At 48.7% G+C, this 21980-nt stretch overlaps 38 non-coding genes across 38 annotated transcripts; all 38 read left to right on the forward strand.

Annotated features, from left to right (window-relative positions):
* Positions 1 to 226: 226 nt before the first annotated feature.
* trnal-aag (transfer RNA leucine (anticodon AAG)) lies at positions 227 to 307 on the forward strand. The gene has a single exon. It is a non-coding gene; the product is annotated as a tRNA-Leu (tRNA).
* A 411-nt stretch (positions 308 to 718) lies between these two features.
* Positions 719 to 800, forward strand: trnal-uag (transfer RNA leucine (anticodon UAG)). Its single transcript has one exon. It is a non-coding gene; the product is annotated as a tRNA-Leu (tRNA).
* A 393-nt stretch (positions 801 to 1193) lies between these two features.
* trnal-aag (transfer RNA leucine (anticodon AAG)) lies at positions 1194 to 1275 on the forward strand. Its single transcript has one exon. It is a non-coding gene; the product is annotated as a tRNA-Leu (tRNA).
* A 1238-nt stretch (positions 1276 to 2513) lies between these two features.
* trnal-uag (transfer RNA leucine (anticodon UAG)) lies at positions 2514 to 2595 on the forward strand. Its single transcript has one exon. It is a non-coding gene; the product is annotated as a tRNA-Leu (tRNA).
* Positions 2596 to 2984: 389 nt separating this feature from the next.
* On the forward strand, positions 2985 to 3064 carry trnal-aag (transfer RNA leucine (anticodon AAG)). The gene has a single exon. It is a non-coding gene; the product is annotated as a tRNA-Leu (tRNA).
* Positions 3065 to 3476: 412 nt separating this feature from the next.
* On the forward strand, positions 3477 to 3558 carry trnal-uag (transfer RNA leucine (anticodon UAG)). Its single transcript has one exon. It is a non-coding gene; the product is annotated as a tRNA-Leu (tRNA).
* A 391-nt stretch (positions 3559 to 3949) lies between these two features.
* Positions 3950 to 4031, forward strand: trnal-aag (transfer RNA leucine (anticodon AAG)). The gene has a single exon. It is a non-coding gene; the product is annotated as a tRNA-Leu (tRNA).
* Positions 4032 to 4455: 424 nt separating this feature from the next.
* trnal-aag (transfer RNA leucine (anticodon AAG)) lies at positions 4456 to 4536 on the forward strand. Its single transcript has one exon. It is a non-coding gene; the product is annotated as a tRNA-Leu (tRNA).
* An 864-nt stretch (positions 4537 to 5400) lies between these two features.
* Positions 5401 to 5481, forward strand: trnal-uag (transfer RNA leucine (anticodon UAG)). The gene has a single exon. It is a non-coding gene; the product is annotated as a tRNA-Leu (tRNA).
* Positions 5482 to 5850: 369 nt separating this feature from the next.
* Positions 5851 to 5932, forward strand: trnal-uag (transfer RNA leucine (anticodon UAG)). The gene has a single exon. It is a non-coding gene; the product is annotated as a tRNA-Leu (tRNA).
* Positions 5933 to 6387: 455 nt separating this feature from the next.
* trnal-uag (transfer RNA leucine (anticodon UAG)) lies at positions 6388 to 6469 on the forward strand. Its single transcript has one exon. It is a non-coding gene; the product is annotated as a tRNA-Leu (tRNA).
* A 368-nt stretch (positions 6470 to 6837) lies between these two features.
* On the forward strand, positions 6838 to 6919 carry trnal-uag (transfer RNA leucine (anticodon UAG)). The gene has a single exon. It is a non-coding gene; the product is annotated as a tRNA-Leu (tRNA).
* A 395-nt stretch (positions 6920 to 7314) lies between these two features.
* Positions 7315 to 7396, forward strand: trnal-aag (transfer RNA leucine (anticodon AAG)). The gene has a single exon. It is a non-coding gene; the product is annotated as a tRNA-Leu (tRNA).
* Positions 7397 to 7819: 423 nt separating this feature from the next.
* Positions 7820 to 7901, forward strand: trnal-uag (transfer RNA leucine (anticodon UAG)). The gene has a single exon. It is a non-coding gene; the product is annotated as a tRNA-Leu (tRNA).
* Positions 7902 to 8285: 384 nt separating this feature from the next.
* On the forward strand, positions 8286 to 8367 carry trnal-aag (transfer RNA leucine (anticodon AAG)). Its single transcript has one exon. It is a non-coding gene; the product is annotated as a tRNA-Leu (tRNA).
* Positions 8368 to 8790: 423 nt separating this feature from the next.
* Positions 8791 to 8872, forward strand: trnal-aag (transfer RNA leucine (anticodon AAG)). The gene has a single exon. It is a non-coding gene; the product is annotated as a tRNA-Leu (tRNA).
* Positions 8873 to 9735: 863 nt separating this feature from the next.
* On the forward strand, positions 9736 to 9817 carry trnal-uag (transfer RNA leucine (anticodon UAG)). Its single transcript has one exon. It is a non-coding gene; the product is annotated as a tRNA-Leu (tRNA).
* Positions 9818 to 10208: 391 nt separating this feature from the next.
* Positions 10209 to 10290, forward strand: trnal-aag (transfer RNA leucine (anticodon AAG)). The gene has a single exon. It is a non-coding gene; the product is annotated as a tRNA-Leu (tRNA).
* A 414-nt stretch (positions 10291 to 10704) lies between these two features.
* On the forward strand, positions 10705 to 10786 carry trnal-uag (transfer RNA leucine (anticodon UAG)). Its single transcript has one exon. It is a non-coding gene; the product is annotated as a tRNA-Leu (tRNA).
* Positions 10787 to 11028: 242 nt separating this feature from the next.
* trnal-uag (transfer RNA leucine (anticodon UAG)) lies at positions 11029 to 11110 on the forward strand. Its single transcript has one exon. It is a non-coding gene; the product is annotated as a tRNA-Leu (tRNA).
* Positions 11111 to 11504: 394 nt separating this feature from the next.
* On the forward strand, positions 11505 to 11586 carry trnal-aag (transfer RNA leucine (anticodon AAG)). Its single transcript has one exon. It is a non-coding gene; the product is annotated as a tRNA-Leu (tRNA).
* A 423-nt stretch (positions 11587 to 12009) lies between these two features.
* On the forward strand, positions 12010 to 12091 carry trnal-aag (transfer RNA leucine (anticodon AAG)). Its single transcript has one exon. It is a non-coding gene; the product is annotated as a tRNA-Leu (tRNA).
* Positions 12092 to 12954: 863 nt separating this feature from the next.
* Positions 12955 to 13036, forward strand: trnal-uag (transfer RNA leucine (anticodon UAG)). The gene has a single exon. It is a non-coding gene; the product is annotated as a tRNA-Leu (tRNA).
* Positions 13037 to 13404: 368 nt separating this feature from the next.
* Positions 13405 to 13486, forward strand: trnal-uag (transfer RNA leucine (anticodon UAG)). The gene has a single exon. It is a non-coding gene; the product is annotated as a tRNA-Leu (tRNA).
* A 391-nt stretch (positions 13487 to 13877) lies between these two features.
* trnal-aag (transfer RNA leucine (anticodon AAG)) lies at positions 13878 to 13959 on the forward strand. The gene has a single exon. It is a non-coding gene; the product is annotated as a tRNA-Leu (tRNA).
* Positions 13960 to 14373: 414 nt separating this feature from the next.
* On the forward strand, positions 14374 to 14455 carry trnal-aag (transfer RNA leucine (anticodon AAG)). The gene has a single exon. It is a non-coding gene; the product is annotated as a tRNA-Leu (tRNA).
* Positions 14456 to 15318: 863 nt separating this feature from the next.
* Positions 15319 to 15400, forward strand: trnal-uag (transfer RNA leucine (anticodon UAG)). The gene has a single exon. It is a non-coding gene; the product is annotated as a tRNA-Leu (tRNA).
* Positions 15401 to 15791: 391 nt separating this feature from the next.
* On the forward strand, positions 15792 to 15873 carry trnal-aag (transfer RNA leucine (anticodon AAG)). The gene has a single exon. It is a non-coding gene; the product is annotated as a tRNA-Leu (tRNA).
* A 414-nt stretch (positions 15874 to 16287) lies between these two features.
* Positions 16288 to 16369, forward strand: trnal-aag (transfer RNA leucine (anticodon AAG)). Its single transcript has one exon. It is a non-coding gene; the product is annotated as a tRNA-Leu (tRNA).
* An 863-nt stretch (positions 16370 to 17232) lies between these two features.
* trnal-uag (transfer RNA leucine (anticodon UAG)) lies at positions 17233 to 17314 on the forward strand. The gene has a single exon. It is a non-coding gene; the product is annotated as a tRNA-Leu (tRNA).
* Positions 17315 to 17556: 242 nt separating this feature from the next.
* On the forward strand, positions 17557 to 17638 carry trnal-uag (transfer RNA leucine (anticodon UAG)). The gene has a single exon. It is a non-coding gene; the product is annotated as a tRNA-Leu (tRNA).
* Positions 17639 to 18032: 394 nt separating this feature from the next.
* trnal-aag (transfer RNA leucine (anticodon AAG)) lies at positions 18033 to 18114 on the forward strand. Its single transcript has one exon. It is a non-coding gene; the product is annotated as a tRNA-Leu (tRNA).
* A 423-nt stretch (positions 18115 to 18537) lies between these two features.
* On the forward strand, positions 18538 to 18619 carry trnal-aag (transfer RNA leucine (anticodon AAG)). Its single transcript has one exon. It is a non-coding gene; the product is annotated as a tRNA-Leu (tRNA).
* An 863-nt stretch (positions 18620 to 19482) lies between these two features.
* trnal-uag (transfer RNA leucine (anticodon UAG)) lies at positions 19483 to 19564 on the forward strand. The gene has a single exon. It is a non-coding gene; the product is annotated as a tRNA-Leu (tRNA).
* Positions 19565 to 19932: 368 nt separating this feature from the next.
* Positions 19933 to 20014, forward strand: trnal-uag (transfer RNA leucine (anticodon UAG)). The gene has a single exon. It is a non-coding gene; the product is annotated as a tRNA-Leu (tRNA).
* A 391-nt stretch (positions 20015 to 20405) lies between these two features.
* On the forward strand, positions 20406 to 20487 carry trnal-aag (transfer RNA leucine (anticodon AAG)). Its single transcript has one exon. It is a non-coding gene; the product is annotated as a tRNA-Leu (tRNA).
* A 414-nt stretch (positions 20488 to 20901) lies between these two features.
* trnal-aag (transfer RNA leucine (anticodon AAG)) lies at positions 20902 to 20983 on the forward strand. Its single transcript has one exon. It is a non-coding gene; the product is annotated as a tRNA-Leu (tRNA).
* An 862-nt stretch (positions 20984 to 21845) lies between these two features.
* On the forward strand, positions 21846 to 21927 carry trnal-uag (transfer RNA leucine (anticodon UAG)). Its single transcript has one exon. It is a non-coding gene; the product is annotated as a tRNA-Leu (tRNA).
* The last annotated feature ends 53 nt before the right edge of the window (positions 21928 to 21980 follow it).

Consider the following 21980-nt stretch of genomic DNA (forward strand, 5'->3'; position numbering starts at 1 on the left):
ACTACTGAAAGTTTCATTGCTGACGATTTTAGTCAATCCTGTGTTGATCTGTTCTTCAGAACTCGCCTCAGACTTGCTGTGACAGGCAACATTGCCGCAAGCCCTAACCTGCTAGGGATCAGGTTTGTTTTACGAAAAACAGGATTAGAATGCAGCTTTTCGCCCTAGTCAGCATCAGGGAGGCCTTTCCACCGGTCGTAGCGAGCCGGAGAGCGCAGGAGTGCAGGGTAGCGTGGCCGAGCGGTCCAAGGCGCTGGATTAAGGCTCCAGTCTCTTCGGGGCGTGGGTTCGAATCCCACCGCTGCCAGTAGATGCTTTTGGAAGGCTGCGCAAAGTGATGCTGCGTGAACGTCCAAATTCAGCCGCTTTTACATTCCTTGCAATTTAGCCAAGTCGGTGCTGAAAGCCTGTCACGGCCTCTGCTCCTTCCTTACAGATGCACCGTGTTGAAGCAGGGACGTCAATAGTTTACAATCACAGTGAAGTTACTTCAAAACAGGAAAAATCGCTTGAATAAAATACAGTGAAAGCAATAAGTAGGCAAAAGGATGGAAACAGCCAGTTTTACTCATTGAAAAAAATAACAGTGGAAAGCAATAAGTAGGCAAAAGGATGGAAACAGCCAGTTTTACTCATTGAAAGGGCTTAGTGTGGTAGCGTTGCCTCTATTTCCGGAAGGTGGAAGGCGGAAAAAGGAATGGAAAGAAACTATCAACCTGGTAGCGTGGCCGAGTGGTCTAAGGCGCTGGATTTAGGCTCCAGTCTCTCTGGGGGCGTGGGTTCGAATCCCACCGCTGCCAGCTGTGGTTTTAATTACAGAGGCCCTGTGTGTACTCGATGAAGGTTCTGAAAACGTGGTGAGAGTACACTTTGCCTTTCAGCGGCCAGGTGCTCAGCCTATCTCCTTTCTGCTAAAGCAGTCAGACTGAGTCCTGCTCCCGGGGCACTGTTCTCTCTGTGGTTAAGTGACTACTGAAAGTTTCATTGCTGACGATTTTAGTCAATCCTGTGTTGATCTGTTCTTCAGAACTCGCCTCAGACTTGCTGTGACAGCAACATTGCCGCAAGCCCTAACCTGCTAGGGATCAGGTTTGTTTTACGAAAAACAGGATTAGAATGCAGCTTTTCCCCTAGTCAGCATCAGGGAGGCCTTTCCACCGGTCGTAGCGAGCCGGGAGAGCGCAGGAGTGCAGGGTAGCGTGGCCGAGCGGTCCAAGGCGCTGGATTAAGGCTCCAGTCTCTTCGGGGGCGTGGGTTCGAATCCCACCGCTGCCAGTAGATGCTTTTGGAAGGCTGCGCGCAAAGTGATGCTGCGTGAACGTCCAAATTCAGCCGCTTTTACATTCCTTGCAATTTAGCCAAGTCGGTGCTGAAAGCCTGTCACGGCCTCTGCTCCTTCCTTACAGATGCACCGTGTTGAAGCAGGGACGTCAATAGTTTACAATCACAGTGAAGTTACTTCAAAACAGGAAAAATCGCTTGAATAAAATAACAGTGGAAAGCAATAAGTAGGCAAAAGGATGGAAACAGCCAGTTTACTCATTGAAAAAAAATAACAGTGGAAAGCAATAAGTAGGCAAAAGGATGGAAACAGCCAGTTTTACTCATTGAAAAGGGCTTAGTGTGGTAGCGTTGCCTCTATTTCCGGAAGGTGGAAGGCGGAAAAAGGAATGAAAGAAACTATCAACCTGGTAGCGTGGCCGAGGCGCTAAGGCGCTGGATTAAGCTCCAGTCTCTCGGGGGCGTGGGTTCGAATCCCACCGCTGCCAGTTTTAGAGGCTTTGGTAAGACTGATGTGGCTGCGCAAAGTGATGCTGCGTGAACGTCCCTTTCAGCCGCTTTTACATTCCTTGCAATTTAGCCAAGTCGGTGCTGAAAGCTGTCACGGCCTCGGCTCCTTCCTTACAGATGCACCGTGTTGAAGCAGGGACGTCAATCAGTTTACAATCACAGTGAACTTACTTCAAAACAGGAAAAATCGCTTGAATAAAATAACAGTGGAAAGCAATAAGTAGGCAAAAGGATGGAAACAGCCAGTTTTACTCATTGAAAAATAACAGTGGAAAGCAATAAGTAGCAAAAGGACGGAAACAGCCAGTTTACTCATTGAAAAGGGCTTAGTGTGGTAGCGTTGCCTCTATTTCCGGAGGTGGAAAGGCGGAAAAAGAATGGAAAAGAAAAATTATCAACTGGTAGCCGTGGCCGAGTGGTCTAAGGTGCTGCTTTAGGCTCCAGTCTCTCTGGGGCGTGGGTTCGAATCCCACCGCTGCCAGCTGTGGTTTTAATTACAGAGGCCCTGTGTGTACTCGATGAAGGTTCTGAAAACGGGTGAGAGTACACTTTGCCTTTCAGCGGCCAGGTGGCCAGGAAAAAAATAACAGTGGAAAGCAATAAGTAGGCAAAAGGATGGAAACAGCCAGTTTTACTCATTGAAAAGGGCTTAGTGTGGTAGCGTTGCCTCTATTTCCGGAAGGTGGAAGGCGGAAAAAGGAATGGAAAGAAACTATCAACCTGGTAGCGTGGCCGAGTGGTCTAAGGCGCTGGATTTAGGCTCCAGTCTCTCTGGGGGCGTGGGTTCGAATCCCACCGCTGCCAGCTCTGGTTTTAATTACAGAGGCCCTGTGTGTACTCGATGAAGGTTCTGAAAACGTGGTGAGAGTACACTTTGCCTTTCAGCGGCCAGGTGCTCAGCCTATCTCCTTTCTGCTAAAGCAGTCAGACTGAGTCCTGCTCCGGGGCACTGTTCTCTCTGTGGTTAAGTGACTACTGAAAGTTTCATTGCTGACGATTTTAGTCAATCCTGTGTTGATCTGTTCTTCAGAACTCGCCTCAGACTTGCTGTGACAGCAACATTGCCGCAAGCCCTAACCTGCTAGGGATCAGGTTTGTTTTACGAAAAAGGATTAGAATGCAGCTTTTCGCCCTAGTCAGCATCAGGGAGGCCTTTCCACCGGTCTAGCGAGCCGGAGAGCGCAGGAGTGCAGGGTAGCGTGGCCGAGCGGTCCAAGGCGCTGGATTAAGGCTCCAGTCTCTTCGGGGGTGGGTTCGAATCCCACCGCTGCCAGTAGATGCTTTTGGAAGGCTGCGCAAAGTGATGCTGCGTGAACGTCCAAATTCAGCCGCTTTTACATTCCTTGCAATTTAGCCAAGTCGGTGCTGAAAGCCTGTCACGGCCTCTGCTCCTTCCTTACAGATGCACCGTGTTGAAGCAGGGACGTCAATAGTTTACAATCACAGTGAAGTTACTTCAAAACAGGAAAAATCGCTTGAATAAAATAACAGTGGAAAGCAATAAGTAGGCAAAAGGATGGAAACAGCCAGTTTTACTCATTGAAAAAAATAACAGTGGAAAGCAATAAGTAGGCAAAAGGATGGAAACAGCCAGTTTTACTCATTGAAAAGGGCTTAGTGTGGTAGCGTTGCCTCTATTTCCGGAAGGTGGAAGGCGGAAAAAGGAATGGAAAGACTATCAACCTGGTAGCGTGGCCGAGTGGTCTAAGGCGCTGGATTTAGGCTCCAGTCTCTCTGGGGGCGTGGGTTCGAATCCCACCGCTGCCAGCTGTGGTTTTAATTACAGAGGCCTGTGTGTACTCGATGAAGGTTCTGAAAACGTGGTGAGAGTACACTTTGCCTTTCAGCAGCCTTTGCTCAGCCTATCTCCTTTCTGCTAAAGCAGTCAGACTGAGTCCTGCTCCCGGGGCACTGTTCTCCTCTGTGGTTAAGTGACTACTGAAAGTTTCATTGCTGACGATTTTAGTCAATCCTGTGTTGATCTGTTCTTCAGAACTCGCCTCAGACTTGCTGTGACAGCAACATTGCCGCAAGCCCTAACCTGCTAGGGATCAGGTTGTTTTACGAAAAACAGGATTAGAATGCAGCTTTTCGCCCTAGTCAGCATCAGGGAGGCCTTTCCACCGGTCGTAGCGAGCCGGAGAGCGCAGGAGTGCAGGGTAGCGTGGCCGAGCGGTCCAAGGCGCTGGATTAAGGCTCCAGTCTCTTCGGGGGCGTGGGTTCGAATCCCACCGCTGCCAGTAGATTGCTTTTGGAAGACTGCTGTGGCTGCGCGAAGTGATGCTGCGTGAACGTCCAAATTCAGCCGCTTTTACATTCCTTGCAATTTGCCAAGTCGGTGCTGAAAGCCTGTCACGGCCTCTGCTCCTTCCTTACAGATGCACCCGTGTTGGAAGCAGGGGACGTCAATAGTTTACAATCACAGTGAAGTTACTTCAAAACAGGAAAAATCGCTTGAATAAAATAACAGTGGAAAGCAATAAGTAGGCAAAACGATGGAAACAGCCAGATTTACTCATTGAAAAAAATAACAGTGGAAAGCAATAAGTAGGCAAAAGGATGGAAACAGACAGTTTACTCATTGAAAGGGCTTAGTGTGGTAGCGTTGCCTCTATTTCCGGAAGGTGGAAGGCGGAAAAAGGAATGGAAAGAAGCTATCAACCTGGTAGCGTGGCCGAGCGGTCCAAGGCGCTGGATTAAGGCTCCAGTCTCTTCGGGGCGTGGGTTCGAATCCCACCGCTGCCAGTAGATGCTTTTGGAAGACTGCTGTGGCTGCGCAAAGTGATGCTGCCGTGAACGTCCAAATTCAGCCGCTTATACATTCCTTGCAATTTAGCCAAGTCGGTGCTGAAAGCCTGTCACGGCCTCTGCTCCTTCCTTACAGATGCACCGTGTTGAAGCAGGGACGTCAATAGTTTACAATCACAGTGAAGTTACTTCAAACAGGAAAAATCGCTTGAATAAAATAACAGTGGAAAGCAATAAGTAGGCAAAAGGATGGAAACAGCCAGTTTTACTCATTGAAAAAAATAACAGTGGAAAGCAATAAGTAGGCAAAAGGATGGAAACAGCCAGTTTTTACTCATTTAAAAGGGCTTAGTGTGGTAGCGTTGTTGTTCTTCTCTCTGGGGGCGTGGGTTCGAATCCCACCGCTGCCAGCTGTGGTTTTAATTACAGAGGCCCTGTGTGTACTCGATGAAGTTTCTGAAAACGTGGTGAGAGTACACTTTGCCTTTCAGCGGCCAGGTGCTCAGCCTATCTCCTTTCTGCTAAAGCAGTCAGACTGAGTCCTGCTCCCGGGGCACTGTTCTCTGTGGTTAAGTGACTACTGGAAAGTTTCATTGCTGACGATTTAGTCAATCCTGTGTTGATCTGTTCTTCAGAACTCGACTCAGACTTGCTGTGACAGCAACATTGCCGCAAGCCCTAACCTGCTAGGGATCAGGTTTGTTTTACGAAAAACAGGATTAGAATGCAGCTTTTCGCCCTAGTCAGCATCAGGGAGGCCTTGATGAGTTTTACTCATTGAAAAGGGCTTAGTGTGGTAGCGTTGCCTCTATTTCCGGAAGGTGGAAGGCGGAAAAAGGAATGGAAAGAAACTATCAACCTGGTAGCGTGGCCGAGTGGTCTAAGCGCTGGATTTAGGCTCCAGTCTCTCTGGGGGCGTGGGTTCGAATCCCACCGCTGCCAGCTGTGGTTTTAATTACAGAGGCCCTGTGTGTACTCGATGAAGGTTCTGAAAACGTGGTGAGAGTACACTTTGCCTTTCAGCGGCCAGGTAGCCAGGAAAAAAATAACAGTGGAAAGCAATAAGTAGGCAAAAGGATGGAAACTTGGTGTTCAGACTTGCTGTGACAGCAACATTGCCGCAAGCCCTAACCTGCTAGGGATCAGGTTTGTTTTTACGAAAAACAGGATTAGAATGCAGCTTTTCGCCCTAGTCAGCATCAGGGAGGCCTTGATGAGTTTTACTCATTGAAAAGGGCTTAGTGTGGTAGCGTTGCCTCTATTTCCGGAAGGTGGAAGGCGGAAAAAGGAATGGAAAGAAACTATCAACCTGGTAGCGTGGCCGAGTGGTCTAAGGCGCTGGATTTAGGCTCCAGTCTCTCTGGGGGCGTGGGTTCGAATCCCACCGCTGTCAGCTGTGGTTTTAATTACAGAGGCCCTGTGTGTACTCGATGAAGGTTCTGAAAACGTGGTGAGAGTACACTTTGCCTTTCAGCGGCCAGGTGCTCAGCCTATCTCCTTTCTGCTAAAGCAGTCAGACTGAGTCCTGCTCCCGGGGCACTGTTCTCCTCTGTGGTTAAGTGACTACTGAAAGTTTCATTGCTGACGATTTTAGTCAATCCTGTGTTGATCTGTTCTTCAGAACTCGACTCAGACTTGCTGTGACAGCAACATTGCCGCAAGCCCTAACCTGCTAGGGATCAGGTTTGTTTTACGAAAAACAGGATTAGAATGCAGCTTTTCGCCCTAGTCAGCATCAGGGAGGCCTTGATGAGTTTTACTCATTGAAAAGGGCTTAGTGTGGTAGCGTTGCCTCTATTTCCGGAAGGTGGAAGGCGGAAAAAGGAATGGAAAGAAACTATCAAACCTGGTAGCGTGGCCGAGTGGTCTAAGGCGCTGGATTTAGGCTCCAGTCTCTCTGGGGGCGTGGGTTCGAATCCCACCGCTGCCAGCTGTGGTTTTAATTACAGAGGCCCTGTGTGTACTCGATGAAGGTTCTGAAAACGTGGTGAGAGTACACTTTGCCTTTCAGCGGCCAGGTAGCCAGGAAAAAAATAACAGTGGAAAGCAATAAGTAGGCAAAAGGATGGAAACTTGGTGTTCAGACTTGCTGTGACAGCAACATTGCCGCAAGCCCTAACCTGCTAGGGATCAGGTTTGTTTTACGAAAAACAGGATTAGAATGCAGCTTTTCGCCCTAGTCAGCATCAGGGAGGCCTTGATGAGTTTTACTCATTGAAAAGGGCTTAGTGTGGTAGCGTTGCCTCTATTTCCGGAAGGTGGAAGGCGGAAAAAGGAATGGAAAGAAACTATCAACCTGGTAGCGTGGCCGAGTGGTCTAAGGCGCTGGATTTAGGCTCCAGTCTCTCTGGGGGCGTGGGTTCGAATCCCACCGCTGTCAGCTGTGGTTTTAATTACAGAGGCCCTGTGTGTACTCGATGAAGGTTCTGAAAACGTGGTGAGAGTACACTTTGCCTTTCAGCGGCCAGGTGCTCAGCCTATCTCCTTTCTGCTAAAGCAGTCAGACTGAGTCCTGCTCCCGGGGCACTGTTCTCCTCTGTGGTTAAGTGACTACTGAAAGTTTCATTGCTGACGATTTTAGTCAATCCTGTGTTGATCTGTTCTTCAGAACTCGCCTCAGACTTGCTGTGACAGCAACATTGCCGCAAGCCCTAACCTGCTAGGGATCAGGTTTGTTTTACGAAAAACAGGATTAGAATGCAGCTTTTCGCCCTAGTCAGCATCAGGGAGGCCTTTCCCACCGGTCTTAGCGAGCCGGAGAGGGCAGGAGTGCAGGGTAGCGTGGCTGAGCGGTCCAAGGCGCTGTATTAAGGCTCCAGTCTCTTCGGGGGCGTGGGTTCGAATCCCACCGCTGCCAGTAGATGCTTTTGGAAGACTGCTGTGGCTGCGCAAAGTGATGCTGCGTGAACGTCCAAATTCAGCCGCTTTTACATTCCTTGCAATTTAGCCAAGTCGGTGCTGAAAGCCTGTCACGGCCTCTGCTCCTTCCTTACAGATGCACCGTGTTGAAGCAGGGACGTCAATAGTTTACAATCACAGTGAAGTTACTTCAAAACAGGAAAAATTGCTTGAATAAAATAACAGTGGAAAGCAATAAGTAGGCAAAAGGATGGAAACAGACAGTTTTACTCATTGAAAAAAATAACAGTGGAAAGCAATAAGTAGGCAAAAGGATGGAAACAGCCAGTTTTACTCATTGAAAAGGGCTTAGTGTGGTAGCGTTGCCTCTATTTCCGGAAGGTGGAAGGCGGAAAAAGGAATGGAAAGAAACTATCAACCTGGTAGCTTGGCCGAGTGGTCTAAGGCGCTGGATTTAGGCTCCGGTCTCTCTGGGGGCGTGGGTTCGAATCCCACCGCTGCCAGCTGTGGTTTTAATTACAGAGGCCCTGTGTGTACTCGATGAAGGTTCTGAAAACGTGGTGAGAGTACACTTTGCCTTTCAGCTCAGCCTATCTCCTTTCTGCTAAAGCAGTCAGACTGAGTCCTGCTCCCGGGGCACTGTTCTCCTCTGTGGTTAAGTGACTACTGAAAGTTTCATTGCTGACGATTTTAGTCAATCCTGTGTTGATCTGTTCTTCAGAACTCGCCTCAGACTTGCTGTGACAGCAACATTGCCGCAAGCCCTAACCTGCTAGGGATCAGGTTTGTTTTACGAAAAACAGGATTAGAATGCAGCTTTTCGCCCTAGTCAGCATCAGGGAGGCCTTTCCACCGGTCTTAGCGAGCCGGAGAGCGCAGGAGTGCAGGGTAGCGTGGCCGAGCGGTCCAAGGCGCTGGATTAAGGCTCCAGTCTCTTCGGGGGCGTGGGTTCGAATCCCACCGCTGCCAGTAGATGCTTTTGGAAGACTGCTGTGGCTGCGCGAAGTGATGCTGCGTGAACGTCCAAATTCAGCCGCTTTTACATTCCTTGCAATTTAGCCAAGTCGGTGCTGAAAGCCTGTCACGGCCTCTGCTCCTTCCTTACAGATGCACCGTGTTGAAGCAGGGACGTCAATAGTTTACAATCACAGTGAAGTTACTTCAAAACAGGAAAAATCGCTTGAATAAAATAACAGTGGAAAGCAATAAGTAGGCAAAACGATGGAAACAGCCAGATTTACTCATTGAAAAAAATAACAGTGGAAAGCAATAAGTAGGCAAAAGGATGGAAACAGACAGTTTTACTCATTGAAAAGGGCTTAGTGTGGTAGCGTTGCCTCTATTTCCGGAAGGTGGAAGGCGGAAAAAGGAATGGAAAGAAGCTATCAACCTGGTAGCGTGGCCGAGCGGTCCAAGGCGCTGGATTAAGGCTCCAGTCTCTTCGGGGGCGTGGGTTCGAATCCCACCGCTGCCAGTAGATGCTTTTGGAAGACTGCTGTGGCTGCGCAAAGTGATGCTGCGTGAACGTCCAAATTCAGCCGCTTATACATTCCTTGCAATTTAGCCAAGTCGGTGCTGAAAGCCTGTCACGGCCTCTGCTCCTTCCTTACAGATGCACCGTGTTGAAGCAGGGACGTCAATAGTTTACAATCACAGTGAAGTTACTTCAAAACAGGAAAAATCGCTTGAATAAAATAACAGTGGAAAGCAATAAGTAGGCAAAAGGATGGAAACAGCCAGTTTTACTCATTGAAAAAAATAACAGTGGAAAGCAATAAGTAGGCAAAAGGATGGAAACAGCCAGTTTTACTCATTTAAAAGGGCTTAGTGTGGTAGCGTTGTTGTTCTTCTCTCTGGGGGCGTGGGTTCGAATCCCACCGCTGCCAGCTGTGGTTTTAATTACAGAGGCCCTGTGTGTACTCGATGAAGTTTCTGAAAACGTGGTGAGAGTACACTTTGCCTTTCAGCGGCCAGGTGCTCAGCCTATCTCCTTTCTGCTAAAGCAGTCAGACTGAGTCCTGCTCCCGGGGCACTGTTCTCTGTGGTTAAGTGACTACTGAAAGTTTCATTGCTGACGATTTTAGTCAATCCTGTGTTGATCTGTTCTTCAGAACTCGCCTCAGACTTGCTGTGACAGCAACATTGCCGCAAGCCCTAACCTGCTAGGGATCAGGTTTGTTTTACGAAAAACAGGATTAGAATGCAGCTTTTCGCCCTAGTCAGCATCAGGGAGGCCTTGATGAGTTTTACTCATTGAAAAGGGCTTAGTGTGGTAGCGTTGCCTCTATTTCCGGAAGGTGGAAGGCGGAAAAAGGAATGGAAAGAAACTATCAACCTGGTAGCGTGGCCGAGTGGTCTAAGGCGCTGGATTTAGGCTCCAGTCTCTCTGGGGGCGTGGGTTCGAATCCCACCGCTGCCAGCTGTGGTTTTAATTACAGAGGCCCTGTGTGTACTCGATGAAGGTTCTGAAAACGTGGTGAGAGTACACTTTGCCTTTCAGCGGCCAGGTGCTCAGCCTATCTCCTTTCTGCTAAAGCAGTCAGACTGAGTCCTGCTCCCGGGGCACTGTTCTCTGTGGTTAAGTGACTACTGAAAGTTTCATTGCTGACGATTTTAGTCAATCCTGTGTTGATCTGTTCTTCAGAACTCGCCTCAGACTTGCTGTGACAGCAACATTGCCGCAAGCCCTAACCTGCTAGGGATCAGGTTTGTTTTACGAAAAACAGGATTAGAATGCAGCTTTTCGCCCTAGTCAGCATCAGGGAGGCCTTTCCACCGGTCGTAGCGAGCCGGAGAGCGCAGGAGTGCAGGGTAGCGTGGCCGAGCGGTCCAAGGCGCTGGATTAAGGCTCCAGTCTCTTCGGGGGCGTGGGTTCGAATCCCACCGCTGCCAGTAGATGCTTTTGGAAGGCTGCGCAAAGTGATGCTGCGTGAACGTCCAAATTCAGCCGCTTTTACATTCCTTGCAATTTAGCCAAGTCGGTGCTGAAAGCCTGTCACGGCCTCTGCTCCTTCCTTACAGATGCACCGTGTTGAAGCAGGGACGTCAATAGTTTACAATCACAGTGAAGTTACTTCAAAACAGGAAAAATCGCTTGAATAAAATAACAGTGGAAAGCAATAAGTAGGCAAAACGATGGAAACAGCCAGATTTATTCATTGAAAAAAATAACAGTGGAAAGCAATAAGTAGGCAAAAGGATGGAAACAGACAGTTTTACTCATTGAAAAGGGCTTAGTGTGGTAGCGTTGCCTCTATTTCCGGAAGGTGGAAGGCGGAAAAAGGAATGGAAAGAAACTATCAACCTGGTAGCGTGGCCGAGTGGTCTAAGGCGCTGGATTTAGGCTCCAGTCTCTCTGGGGGCGTGGGTTCGAATCCCACCGCTGCCAGCTGTGGTTTTAATTACAGAGGCCCTGTGTGTACTCGATGAAGGTTCTGAAAACGTGGTGAGAGTACACTTTGCCTTTCAGCGGCCAGGTAGCCAGGAAAAAAATAACAGTGGAAAGCAATAAGTAGGCAAAAGGATGGAAACAGCCAGTTTTACTCATTGAAAAGGGCTTAGTGTGGTAGCGTTGCCTCTATTTCCGGAAGGTGGAAGGCGGAAAAAGGAATGGAAAGAAACTATCAACCTGGTAGCGTGGCCGAGTGGTCTAAGGCGCTGGATTTAGGCTCCAGTCTCTCTGGGGGCGTGGGTTCGAATCCCACCGCTGCCAGCTGTGGTTTTAATTACAGAGGCCCTGTGTGTACTCGATGAAGGTTCTGAAAACGTGGTGAGAGTACACTTTGCCTTTCAGCGGCCAGGTGCTCAGCCTATCTCCTTTCTGCTAAAGCAGTCAGACTGAGTCCTGCTCCCGGGGCACTGTTCTCCTCTGTGGTTAAGTGACTACTGAAAGTTTCATTGCTGACGATTTTAGTCAATCCTGTGTTGATCTGTTCTTCAGAACTCGCCTCAGACTTGCTGTGACAGCAACATTGCCGCAAGCCCTAACCTGCTAGGGATCAGGTTTGTTTTACGAAAAACAGGATTAGAATGCAGCTTTTCGCCCTAGTCAGCATCAGGGAGGCCTTTCCACCGGTCTTAGCGAGCCGGAGAGCGCAGGAGTGCAGGGTAGCGTGGCCGAGCGGTCCAAGGCGCTGGATTAAGGCTCCAGTCTCTTCGGGGGCGTGGGTTCGAATCCCACCGCTGCCAGTAGATGCTTTTGGAAGACTGCTGTGGCTGCGCGAAGTGATGCTGCGTGAACGTCCAAATTCAGCCGCTTTTACATTCCTTGCAATTTAGCCAAGTCGGTGCTGAAAGCCTGTCACGGCCTCTGCTCCTTCCTTACAGATGCACCGTGTTGAAGCAGGGACGTCAATAGTTTACAATCACAGTGAAGTTACTTCAAAACAGGAAAAATCGCTTGAATAAAATAACAGTGGAAAGCAATAAGTAGGCAAAACGATGGAAACAGCCAGATTTACTCATTGAAAAAAATAACAGTGGAAAGCAATAAGTAGGCAAAAGGATGGAAACAGACAGTTTTACTCATTGAAAAGGGCTTAGTGTGGTAGCGTTGCCTCTATTTCCGGAAGGTGGAAGGCGGAAAAAGGAATGGAAAGAAGCTATCAACCTGGTAGCGTGGCCGAGCGGTCCAAGGCGCTGGATTAAGGCTCCAGTCTCTTCGGGGGCGTGGGTTCGAATCCCACCGCTGCCAGTAGATGCTTTTGGAAGACTGCTGTGGCTGCGCAAAGTGATGCTGCGTGAACGTCCAAATTCAGCCGCTTATACATTCCTTGCAATTTAGCCAAGTCGGTGCTGAAAGCCTGTCACGGCCTCTGCTCCTTCCTTACAGATGCACCGTGTTGAAGCAGGGACGTCAATAGTTTACAATCACAGTGAAGTTACTTCAAAACAGGAAAAATCGCTTGAATAAAATAACAGTGGAAAGCAATAAGTAGGCAAAAGGATGGAAACAGCCAGTTTTACTCATTGAAAAAAATAACAGTGGAAAGCAATAAGTAGGCAAAAGGATGGAAACAGCCAGTTTTACTCATTTAAAAGGGCTTAGTGTGGTAGCGTTGTTGTTCTTCTCTCTGGGGGCGTGGGTTCGAATCCCACCGCTGCCAGCTGTGGTTTTAATTACAGAGGCCCTGTGTGTACTCGATGAAGTTTCTGAAAACGTGGTGAGAGTACACTTTGCCTTTCAGCGGCCAGGTGCTCAGCCTATCTCCTTTCTGCTAAAGCAGTCAGACTGAGTCCTGCTCCCGGGGCACTGTTCTCTGTGGTTAAGTGACTACTGAAAGTTTCATTGCTGACGATTTTAGTCAATCCTGTGTTGATCTGTTCTTCAGAACTCGCCTCAGACTTGCTGTGACAGCAACATTGCCGCAAGCCCTAACCTGCTAGGGATCAGGTTTGTTTTACGAAAAACAGGATTAGAATGCAGCTTTTCGCCCTAGTCAGCATCAGGGAGGCCTTGATGAGTTTTACTCATTGAAAAGGGCTTAGTGTGGTAGCGTTGCCTCTATTTCCGGAAGGTGGAAGGCGGAAAAAGGAATGGAAAGAAACTATCAACCTGGTAGCGTGGCCGAGTGGTCTAAGGCGCTGGATTTAGGCTCCAGTCTCTCTGGGGGCGTGGGTTCGAATCCCACCGCTGCCAGCTGTGGTTTTAATTACAGAGGCCCTGTGTGTACTCGATGAAGGTTCTGAAAACGTGGTGAGAGTACACTTTGCCTTTCAGCGGCCAGGTAGCCAGGAAAAAAATAACAGTGGAAAGCAATAAGTAGGCAAAAGGATGGAAACTTGGTGTTCAGACTTGCTGTGACAGCAACATTGCCGCAAGCCCTAACCTGCTAGGGATCAGGTTTGTTTTACGAAAAACAGGATTAGAATGCAGCTTTTCGCCCTAGTCAGCATCAGGGAGGCCTTGATGAGTTTTACTCATTGAAAAGGGCTTAGTGTGGTAGCGTTGCCTCTATTTCCGGAAGGTGGAAGGCGGAAAAAGGAATGGAAAGAAACTATCAACCTGGTAGCGTGGCCGAGTGGTCTAAGGCGCTGGATTTAGGCTCCAGTCTCTCTGGGGGCGTGGGTTCGAATCCCACCGCTGCCAGCTGTGGTTTTAATTACAGAGGCCCTGTGTGTACTCGATGAAGGTTCTGAAAACGTGGTGAGAGTACACTTTGCCTTTCAGCGGCCAGGTGCTCAGCCTATCTCCTTTCTGCTAAAGCAGTCAGACTGAGTCCTGCTCCCGGGGCACTGTTCTCTGTGGTTAAGTGACTACTGAAAGTTTCATTGCTGACGATTTTAGTCAATCCTGTGTTGATCTGTTCTTCAGAACTCGCCTCAGACTTGCTGTGACAGCAACATTGCCGCAAGCCCTAACCTGCTAGGGATCAGGTTTGTTTTACGAAAAACAGGATTAGAATGCAGCTTTTCGCCCTAGTCAGCATCAGGGAGGCCTTTCCACCGGTCGTAGCGAGCCGGAGAGCGCAGGAGTGCAGGGTAGCGTGGCCGAGCGGTCCAAGGCGCTGGATTAAGGCTCCAGTCTCTTCGGGGGCGTGGGTTCGAATCCCACCGCTGCCAGTAGATGCTTTTGGAAGGCTGCGCAAAGTGATGCTGCGTGAACGTCCAAATTCAGCCGCTTTTACATTCCTTGCAATTTAGCCAAGTCGGTGCTGAAAGCCTGTCACGGCCTCTGCTCCTTCCTTACAGATGCACCGTGTTGAAGCAGGGACGTCAATAGTTTACAATCACAGTGAAGTTACTTCAAAACAGGAAAAATCGCTTGAATAAAATAACAGTGGAAAGCAATAAGTAGGCAAAACGATGGAAACAGCCAGATTTACTCATTGAAAAAAATAACAGTGGAAAGCAATAAGTAGGCAAAAGGATGGAAACAGACAGTTTTACTCATTGAAAAGGGCTTAGTGTGGTAGCGTTGCCTCTATTTCCGGAAGGTGGAAGGCGGAAAAAGGAATGGAAAGAAGCTATCAACCTGGTAGCGTGGCCGAGCGGTCCAAGGCGCTGGATTAAGGTTCCAGTCTCTTCGGGGGCGTGGGTTCGAATCCCACCGCTGCCAGTAGATGCTTTTGGAAGACTGCTGTGGCTGCGCAAATTGATGCTGCGTGAACGTCCAAATTCAGCCGCTTATACATTCCTTGCAATTTAGCCAAGTCGGTGCTGAAAGCCTGTCACGGCCTCTGCTCCTTCCTTACAGATGCACCGTGTTGAAGCAGGGACGTCAATAGTTTACAATCACAGTGAAGTTACTTCAAAACAGGAAAAATCGCTTGAATAAAATAACAGTGGAAAGCAATAAGTAGGCAAAAGGATGGAAACAGCCAGTTTTACTCATTGAAAAAAATAACAGTGGAAAGCAATAAGTAGGCAAAAGGATGGAAACAGCCAGTTTTACTCATTTAAAAGGGCTTAGTGTGGTAGCGTTGTTGTTCTTCTCTCTGGGGGCGTGGGTTCGAATCCCACCGCTGCCAGCTGTGGTTTTAATTACAGAGGCCCTGTGTGTACTCGATGAAGTTTCTGAAAACGTGGTGAGAGTACACTTTGCCTTTCAGCGGCCAGGTGCTCAGCCTATCTCCTTTCTGCTAAAGCAGTCAGACTGAGTCCTGCTCCCGGGGCACTGTTCTCTGTGGTTAAGTGACTACTGAAAGTTTCATTGCTGACGATTTTAGTCAATCCTGTGTTGATCTGTTCTTCAGAACTCGCCTCAGACTTGCTGTGACAGCAACATTGCCGCAAGCCCTAACCTGCTAGGGATCAGGTTTGTTTTACGAAAAACAGGATTAGAATGCAGCTTTTCGCCCTAGTCAGCATCAGGGAGGCCTTGATGAGTTTTACTCATTGAAAAGGGCTTAGTGTGGTAGCGTTGCCTCTATTTCCGGAAGGTGGAAGGCGGAAAAAGGAATGGAAAGAAACTATCAACCTGGTAGCGTGGCCGAGTGGTCTAAGGCGCTGGATTTAGGCTCCAGTCTCTCTGGGGGCGTGGGTTCGAATCCCACCGCTGCCAGCTGTGGTTTTAATTACAGAGGCCCTGTGTGTACTCGATGAAGGTTCTGAAAACGTGGTGAGAGTACACTTTGCCTTTCAGCGGCCAGGTGCTCAGCCTATCTCCTTTCTGCTAAAGCAGTCAGACTGAGTCCTGCTCCCGGGGCACTGTTCTCTGTGGTTAAGTGACTACTGAAAGTTTCATTGCTGACGATTTTAGTCAATCCTGTGTTGATCTGTTCTTCAGAACTCGCCTCAGACTTGCTGTGACAGCAACATTGCCGCAAGCCCTAACCTGCTAGGGATCAGGTTTGTTTTACGAAAAACAGGATTAGAATGCAGCTTTTCGCCCTAGTCAGCATCAGGGAGGCCTTTCCACCGGTCGTAGCGAGCCGGAGAGCGCAGGAGTGCAGGGTAGCGTGGCCGAGCGGTCCAAGGCGCTGGATTAAGGCTCCAGTCTCTTCGGGGGCGTGGGTTCGAATCCCACCGCTGCCAGTAGATGCTTTTGGAAGGCTGCGCAAAGTGATGCTGCGTGAACGTCCAAATTCAGCCGCTTTTACATTCCTTGCAATTTAGCCAAGTCGGTGCTGAAAGCCTGTCACGGCCTCTGCTCCTTCCTTACAGATGCACCGTGTTGAAGCAGGGACGTCAATAGTTTACAATCACAGTGAAGTTACTTCAAAACAGGAAAAATCGCTTGAATAAAATAACAGTGGAAAGCAATAAGTAGGCAAAACGATGGAAACAGCCAGATTTACTCATTGAAAAAAATAACAGTGGAAAGCAATAAGTAGGCAAAAGGATGGAAACAGACAGTTTTACTCATTGAAAAGGGCTTAGTGTGGTAGCGTTGCCTCTATTTCCGGAAGGTGGAAGGCGGAAAAAGGAATGGAAAGAAACTATCAACCTGGTAGCGTGGCCGAGCGGTCCAAGGCGCTGGATTAAGGCTCCAGTCTCTTCGGGGGCATGGGTTCGAATCCCACCGCTGCCAGTAGATGCTTTTGGAAGACTGCTGTGGCTGCGCAAAGTGATGCTGCGTGAACGTCCAAATTCAGCCGCTTATACATTCCTTGCAATTTAGCCAAGTCGGTGCTGAAAGCCTGTCACGGCCACTGCTCCTTCCTTACAGATGCACCGTGTTGAAGCAGGGACGTCAATAGTTTACAATCACAGTGAAGTTACTTCAAAACAGGAAAAATCGCTTGAATAAAATAACAGTGGAAAGCAATAAGTAGGCAAAAGAATGGAAACAGCCAGTTTTACTCATTGAAAAAAATAACAGTGGAAAGCAATAAGTAGGCAAAAGGATGGAAACAGCCAGTTTTACTCATTGAAAAGGGCTTAGTGTGGTAGCGTTGTTGTTCTTCTCTCTGGGGGCGTGGGTTCGAATCCCACCGCTGCCAGCTGTGGTTTTAATTACAGAGGCCCTGTGTGTACTCGATGAAGTTTCTGAAAACGTGGTGAGAGTACACTTTGCCTTTCAGCGGCCAGGTGCTCAGCCTATCTCCTTTCTGCTAAAGCAGTCAGACTGAGTCCTGCTCCCGGGGCACTGTTCTCTGTGGTTAAGTGACTACTGAAAGTTTCATTGCTGACGATTTTAGTCAATCCTGTGTTGATCTGTTCTTCAGAACTCGCCTCAGACTTGCTGTGACAGCAACATTGCCGCAAGCCCTAACCTGCTAGGGATCAGGTTTGTTTTACGAAAAACAGGATTAGAATGCAACTTTTCGCCCTAGTCAGCATCAGGGAGGCCTTGATGAGTTTTACTCATTGAAAAGGGCTTAGTGTGGTAGCGTTGCCTCTATTTCCGGAAGGTGGAAGGCGGAAAAAGGAATGGAAAGAAACTATCAACCTGGTAGCGTGGCCGAGTGGTCTAAGGCGCTGGATTTAGGCTCCAGTCTCTCTGGGGGCGTGGGTTCGAATCCCACCGCTGCCAGCTGTGGTTTTAATTACAGAGGCCCTGTGTGTACTCGATGAAGGTTCTGAAAACGTGGTGAGAGTACACTTTGCCTTTCAGCGGCCAGGTAGCCAGGAAAAAAATAACAGTGGAAAGCAATAAGTAGGCAAAAGGATGGAAACAGCCAGTTTTACTCATTGAAAAGGGCTTAGTGTGGTAGCGTTGCCTCTATTTCCGGAAGGTGGAAGGCGGAAAAAGGAATGGAAAGAAACTATCAACCTGGTAGCGTGGCCGAGTGGTCTAAGGCGCTGGATTTAGGCTCCAGTCTCTCTGGTGGCGTGGGTTCGAATCCCACCGCTGCCAGCTGTGGTTTTAATTACAGAGGCCCTGTGTGTACTCGATGAAGGTTCTGAAAACGTGGTGAGAGTACACTTTGCCTTTCAGCGGCCAGGTGCTCAGCCTATCTCCTTTCTGCTAAAGCAGTCAGACTGAGTCCTGCTCCCGGGGCACTGTTCTCCTCTGTGGTTAAGTGACTACTGAAAGTTTCATTGCTGACGATTTTAGTCAATCCTGTGTTGATCTATTCTTCAGAACTCGCCTCAGACTTGCTGTGACAGCAACATTGCCGCAAGCCCTAACCTGCTAGGGATCAGGTTTGTTTTACGAAAAACAGGATTAGAATGCAGCTTTTCGCCCTAGTCAGCATCAGGGAGGCCTTTCCACCGGTCTTAGCGAGCCGGAGAGCGCAGGAGTGCAGGGTAGCGTGGCCGAGCGGTCCAAGGCGCTGGATTAAGGCTCCAGTCTCTTCGGGGGCGTGGGTTCGAATCCCACCGCTGCCAGTAGATGCTTTTGGAAGACTGCTGTGGCTGCGCGAAGTGATGCTGCGTGAACGTCCAAATTCAGCCGCTTTTACATTCCTTGCAATTTAGCCAAGTCGGTGCTGAAAGCCTGTCACGGCCTCTGCTCCTTCCTTACAGATGCACCGTGTTGAAGCAGGGACGTCAATAGTTTACAATCACAGTGAAGTTACTTCAAAACAGGAAAAATCGCTTGAATAAAATAACAGTGGAAAGCAATAAGTAGGCAAAACGATGGAAACAGCCAGATTTACTCATTGAAAAAAATAACAGTGGAAAGCAATAAGTAGGCAAAAGGATGGAAACAGACAGTTTTACTCATTGAAAAGGGCTTAGTGTGGTAGCGTTGCCTCTATTTCCGGAAGGTGGAAGGCGGAAAAAGGAATGGAAAGAAGCTATCAACCTGGTAGCGTGGCCGAGCGGTCCAAGGCGCTGGATTAAGGCTCCAGTCTCTTCGGGGGCGTGGGTTCGAATCCCACCGCTGCCAGTAGATGCTTTTGGAAGACTGCTGTGGCTGCGCAAAGTGATGCTGCGTGAACGTCCAAATTCAGCCGCTTATACATTCCTTGCAATTTAGCCAAGTCGGTGCTGAAAGCCTGTCACGGCCTCTGCTCCTTCCTTACAGATGCACCGTGTTGAAGCAGGGACGTCAATAGTTTACAATCACAGTGAAGTTACTTCAAAACAGGAAAAATCGCTTGAATAAAATAACAGTGGAAAGCAATAAGTAGGCAAAAGGATGGAAACAGCCAGTTTTACTCATTGAAAAAAATAACAGTGGAAAGCAATAAGTAGGCAAAAGGATGGAAACAGCCAGTTTTACTCATTTAAAAGGGCTTAGTGTGGTAGCGTTGTTGTTCTTCTCTCTGGGGGCGTGGGTTCGAATCCCACCGCTGCCAGCTGTGGTTTTAATTACAGAGGCCCTGTGTGTACTCGATGAAGTTTCTGAAAACGTGGTGAGAGTACACTTTGCCTTTCAGCGGCCAGGTGCTCAGCCTATCTCCTTTCTGCTAAAGCAGTCAGACTGAGTCCTGCTCCCGGGGCACTGTTCTCTGTGGTTAAGTGACTACTGAAAGTTTCATTGCTGACGATTTTAGTCAATCCTGTGTTGATCTGTTCTTCAGAACTCGCCTCAGACTTGCTGTGACAGCAACATTGCCGCAAGCCCTAACCTGCTAGGGATCAGGTTTGTTTTACGAAAAACAGGATTAGAATGCAGCTTTTCGCCCTAGTCAGCATCAGGGAGGCCTTGATGAGTTTTACTCATTGAAAAGGGCTTAGTGTGGTAGCGTTGCCTCTATTTCCGGAAGGTGGAAGGCGGAAAAAGGAATGGAAAGAAACTATCAACCTGGTAGCGTGGCCGAGTGGTCTAAGGCGCTGGATTTAGGCTCCAGTCTCTCTGGGGGCGTGGGTTCGAATCCCACCGCTGCCAGCTGTGGTTTTAATTACAGAGGCCCTGTGTGTACTCGATGAAGGTTCTGAAAACGTGGTGAGAGTACACTTTGCCTTTCAGCGGCCAGGTAGCCAGGAAAAAAATAACAGTGGAAAGCAATAAGTAGGCAAAAGGATGGAAACTTGGTGTTCAGACTTGCTGTGACAGCAACATTGCCGCAAGCCCTAACCTGCTAGGGATCAGGTTTGTTTTACGAAAAACAGGATTAGAATGCAGCTTTTCGCCCTAGTCAGCATCAGGGAGGCCTTGATGAGTTTTACTCATTGAAAAGGGCTTAGTGTGGTAGCGTTGCCTCTATTTCCGGAAGGTGGAAGGCGGAAAAAGGAATGGAAAGAAACTATCAACCTGGTAGCGTGGCCGAGTGGTCTAAGGCGCTGGATTTAGGCTCCAGTCTCTCTGGGGGCGTGGGTTCGAATCCCACCGCTGCCAGCTGTGGTTTTAATTACAGAGGCCCTGTGTGTACTCGATGAAGGTTCTGAAAACGTGGTGAGAGTACACTTTGCCTTTCAGCGGCCAGGTGCTCAGCCTATCTCCTTTCTGCTAAAGCAGTCAGACTGAGTCCTGCTCCCGGGGCACTGTTCTCTGTGGTTAAGTGACTACTGAAAGTTTCATTGCTGACGATTTTAGTCAATCCTGTGTTGATCTGTTCTTCAGAACTCGCCTCAGACTTGCTGTGACAGCAACATTGCCGCAAGCCCTAACCTGCTAGGGATCAGGTTTGTTTTACGAAAAACAGGATTAGAATGCAGCTTTTCGCCCTAGTCAGCATCAGGGAGGCCTTTCCACCGGTCGTAGCGAGCCGGAGAGCGCAGGAGTGCAGGGTAGCGTGGCCGAGCGGTCCAAGGCGCTGGATTAAGGCTCCAGTCTCTTCGGGGGCGTGGGTTCGAATCCCACCGCTGCCAGTAGATGCTTTTGGAAGGCTGCGCAAAGTGATGCTGCGTGAACGTCCAAATTCAGCCGCTTTTACATTCCTTGCAATTTAGCCAAGTCGGTGCTGAAAGCCTGTCACGGCCTCTGCTCCTTCCTTACAGATGCACCGTGTTGAAGCAGGGACGTCAATAGTTTACAATCACAGTGAAGTTACTTCAAAACAGGAAAAATCGCTTGAATAAAATAACAGTGGAAAGCAATAAGTAGGCAAAACGATGGAAACAGCCAGATTTACTCATTGAAAAAAATAACAGTGGAAAGCAATAAGTAGGCAAAAGGATGGAAACAGACAGTTTTACTCATTGAAAAGGGCTTAGTGTGGTAGCGTTGCCTCTATTTCCGGAAGGTGGAAGGCGGAAAAAGGAATGGAAAGAAACTATCAACCTGGTAGCGTGGCCGAGCGGTCCAAGGCGCTGGATTAAGGCTCCAGTCTCTTCGGGGGCATGGGTTCGAATCCCACCGCTGCCAGTAGATGCTTTTGGAAGACTGCTGTGGCTGCGCAAAGTGATGCTGCGTGAACGTCCAAATTCAGCCGCTTATACATTCCTTGCAATTTAGCCAAGTCGGTGCTGAAAGCCTGTCACGGCCACTGCTCCTTCCTTACAGATGCACCGTGTTGAAGCAGGGACGTCAATAGTTTACAATCACAGTGAAGTTACTTCAAAACAGGAAAAATCGCTTGAATAAAATAACAGTGGAAAGCAATAAGTAGGCAAAAGGAATGGAAACAGCCAGTTTTACTCATTGAAAAAAATAACAGTGGAAGCAATAAGTAGGCAAAAGGATGGAAACAGCCAGTTTTACTCATTGAAAAGGGCTTAGTGTGGTAGCGTTGTTGTTCTTCTCTCTGGGGGCGTGGGTTCGAATCCCACCGCTGCCAGCTGTGTTTTAATTACAGAGGCCCTGTGTGTACTCGATGAAGTTTCTGAAACGTGGTGAGAGTACACTTTGCCTTTCAGCGGCCAGGTGCTCAGCCTATCTCCTTTCTGCTAAAGCAGTCAGACTGAGTCCTGCCTCCCGGGGCACTGTTCTCTGTGGTTAAGTGACTACTGAAAGTTTCATTGCTGACGATTTTAGTCAATCCTGTGTTGATCTGTTCTTCAGAACTCGCCTCAGACTTGCTGTGACAGCAACATTGCCGCAAGCCCTAACCTGCTAGGGATCAGGTTTGTTTTACGAAAAACAGGATTAGAATGCAGCTTTTCGCCCTAGTCAGCATCAGGGAGGCCTTGATGAGTTTTACTCATTGAAAAGGGCTTAGTGTGGTAGCGTTGCCTCTATTTCCGGAAGGTGGAAGGCGGAAAAAGGAATGGAAAGAAACTATCAACCTGGTAGCGTGGCCGAGTGGTCTAAGGCGCTGGATTTAGGCTCCAGTCTCTCTGGGGGCGTGGGTTCGAATCCCACCGCTGCCAGCTGTGGTTTTAATTACAGAGGCCCTGTGTGTACTCGAGTGAAGGTTCTGAAA

This window comes from Carassius auratus, unplaced genomic scaffold (assembly GCF_003368295.1).
Source record: "Carassius auratus strain Wakin unplaced genomic scaffold, ASM336829v1 scaf_tig00217288, whole genome shotgun sequence".
NCBI classification, from domain to species: domain Eukaryota; kingdom Metazoa; phylum Chordata; class Actinopteri; order Cypriniformes; family Cyprinidae; genus Carassius; species Carassius auratus.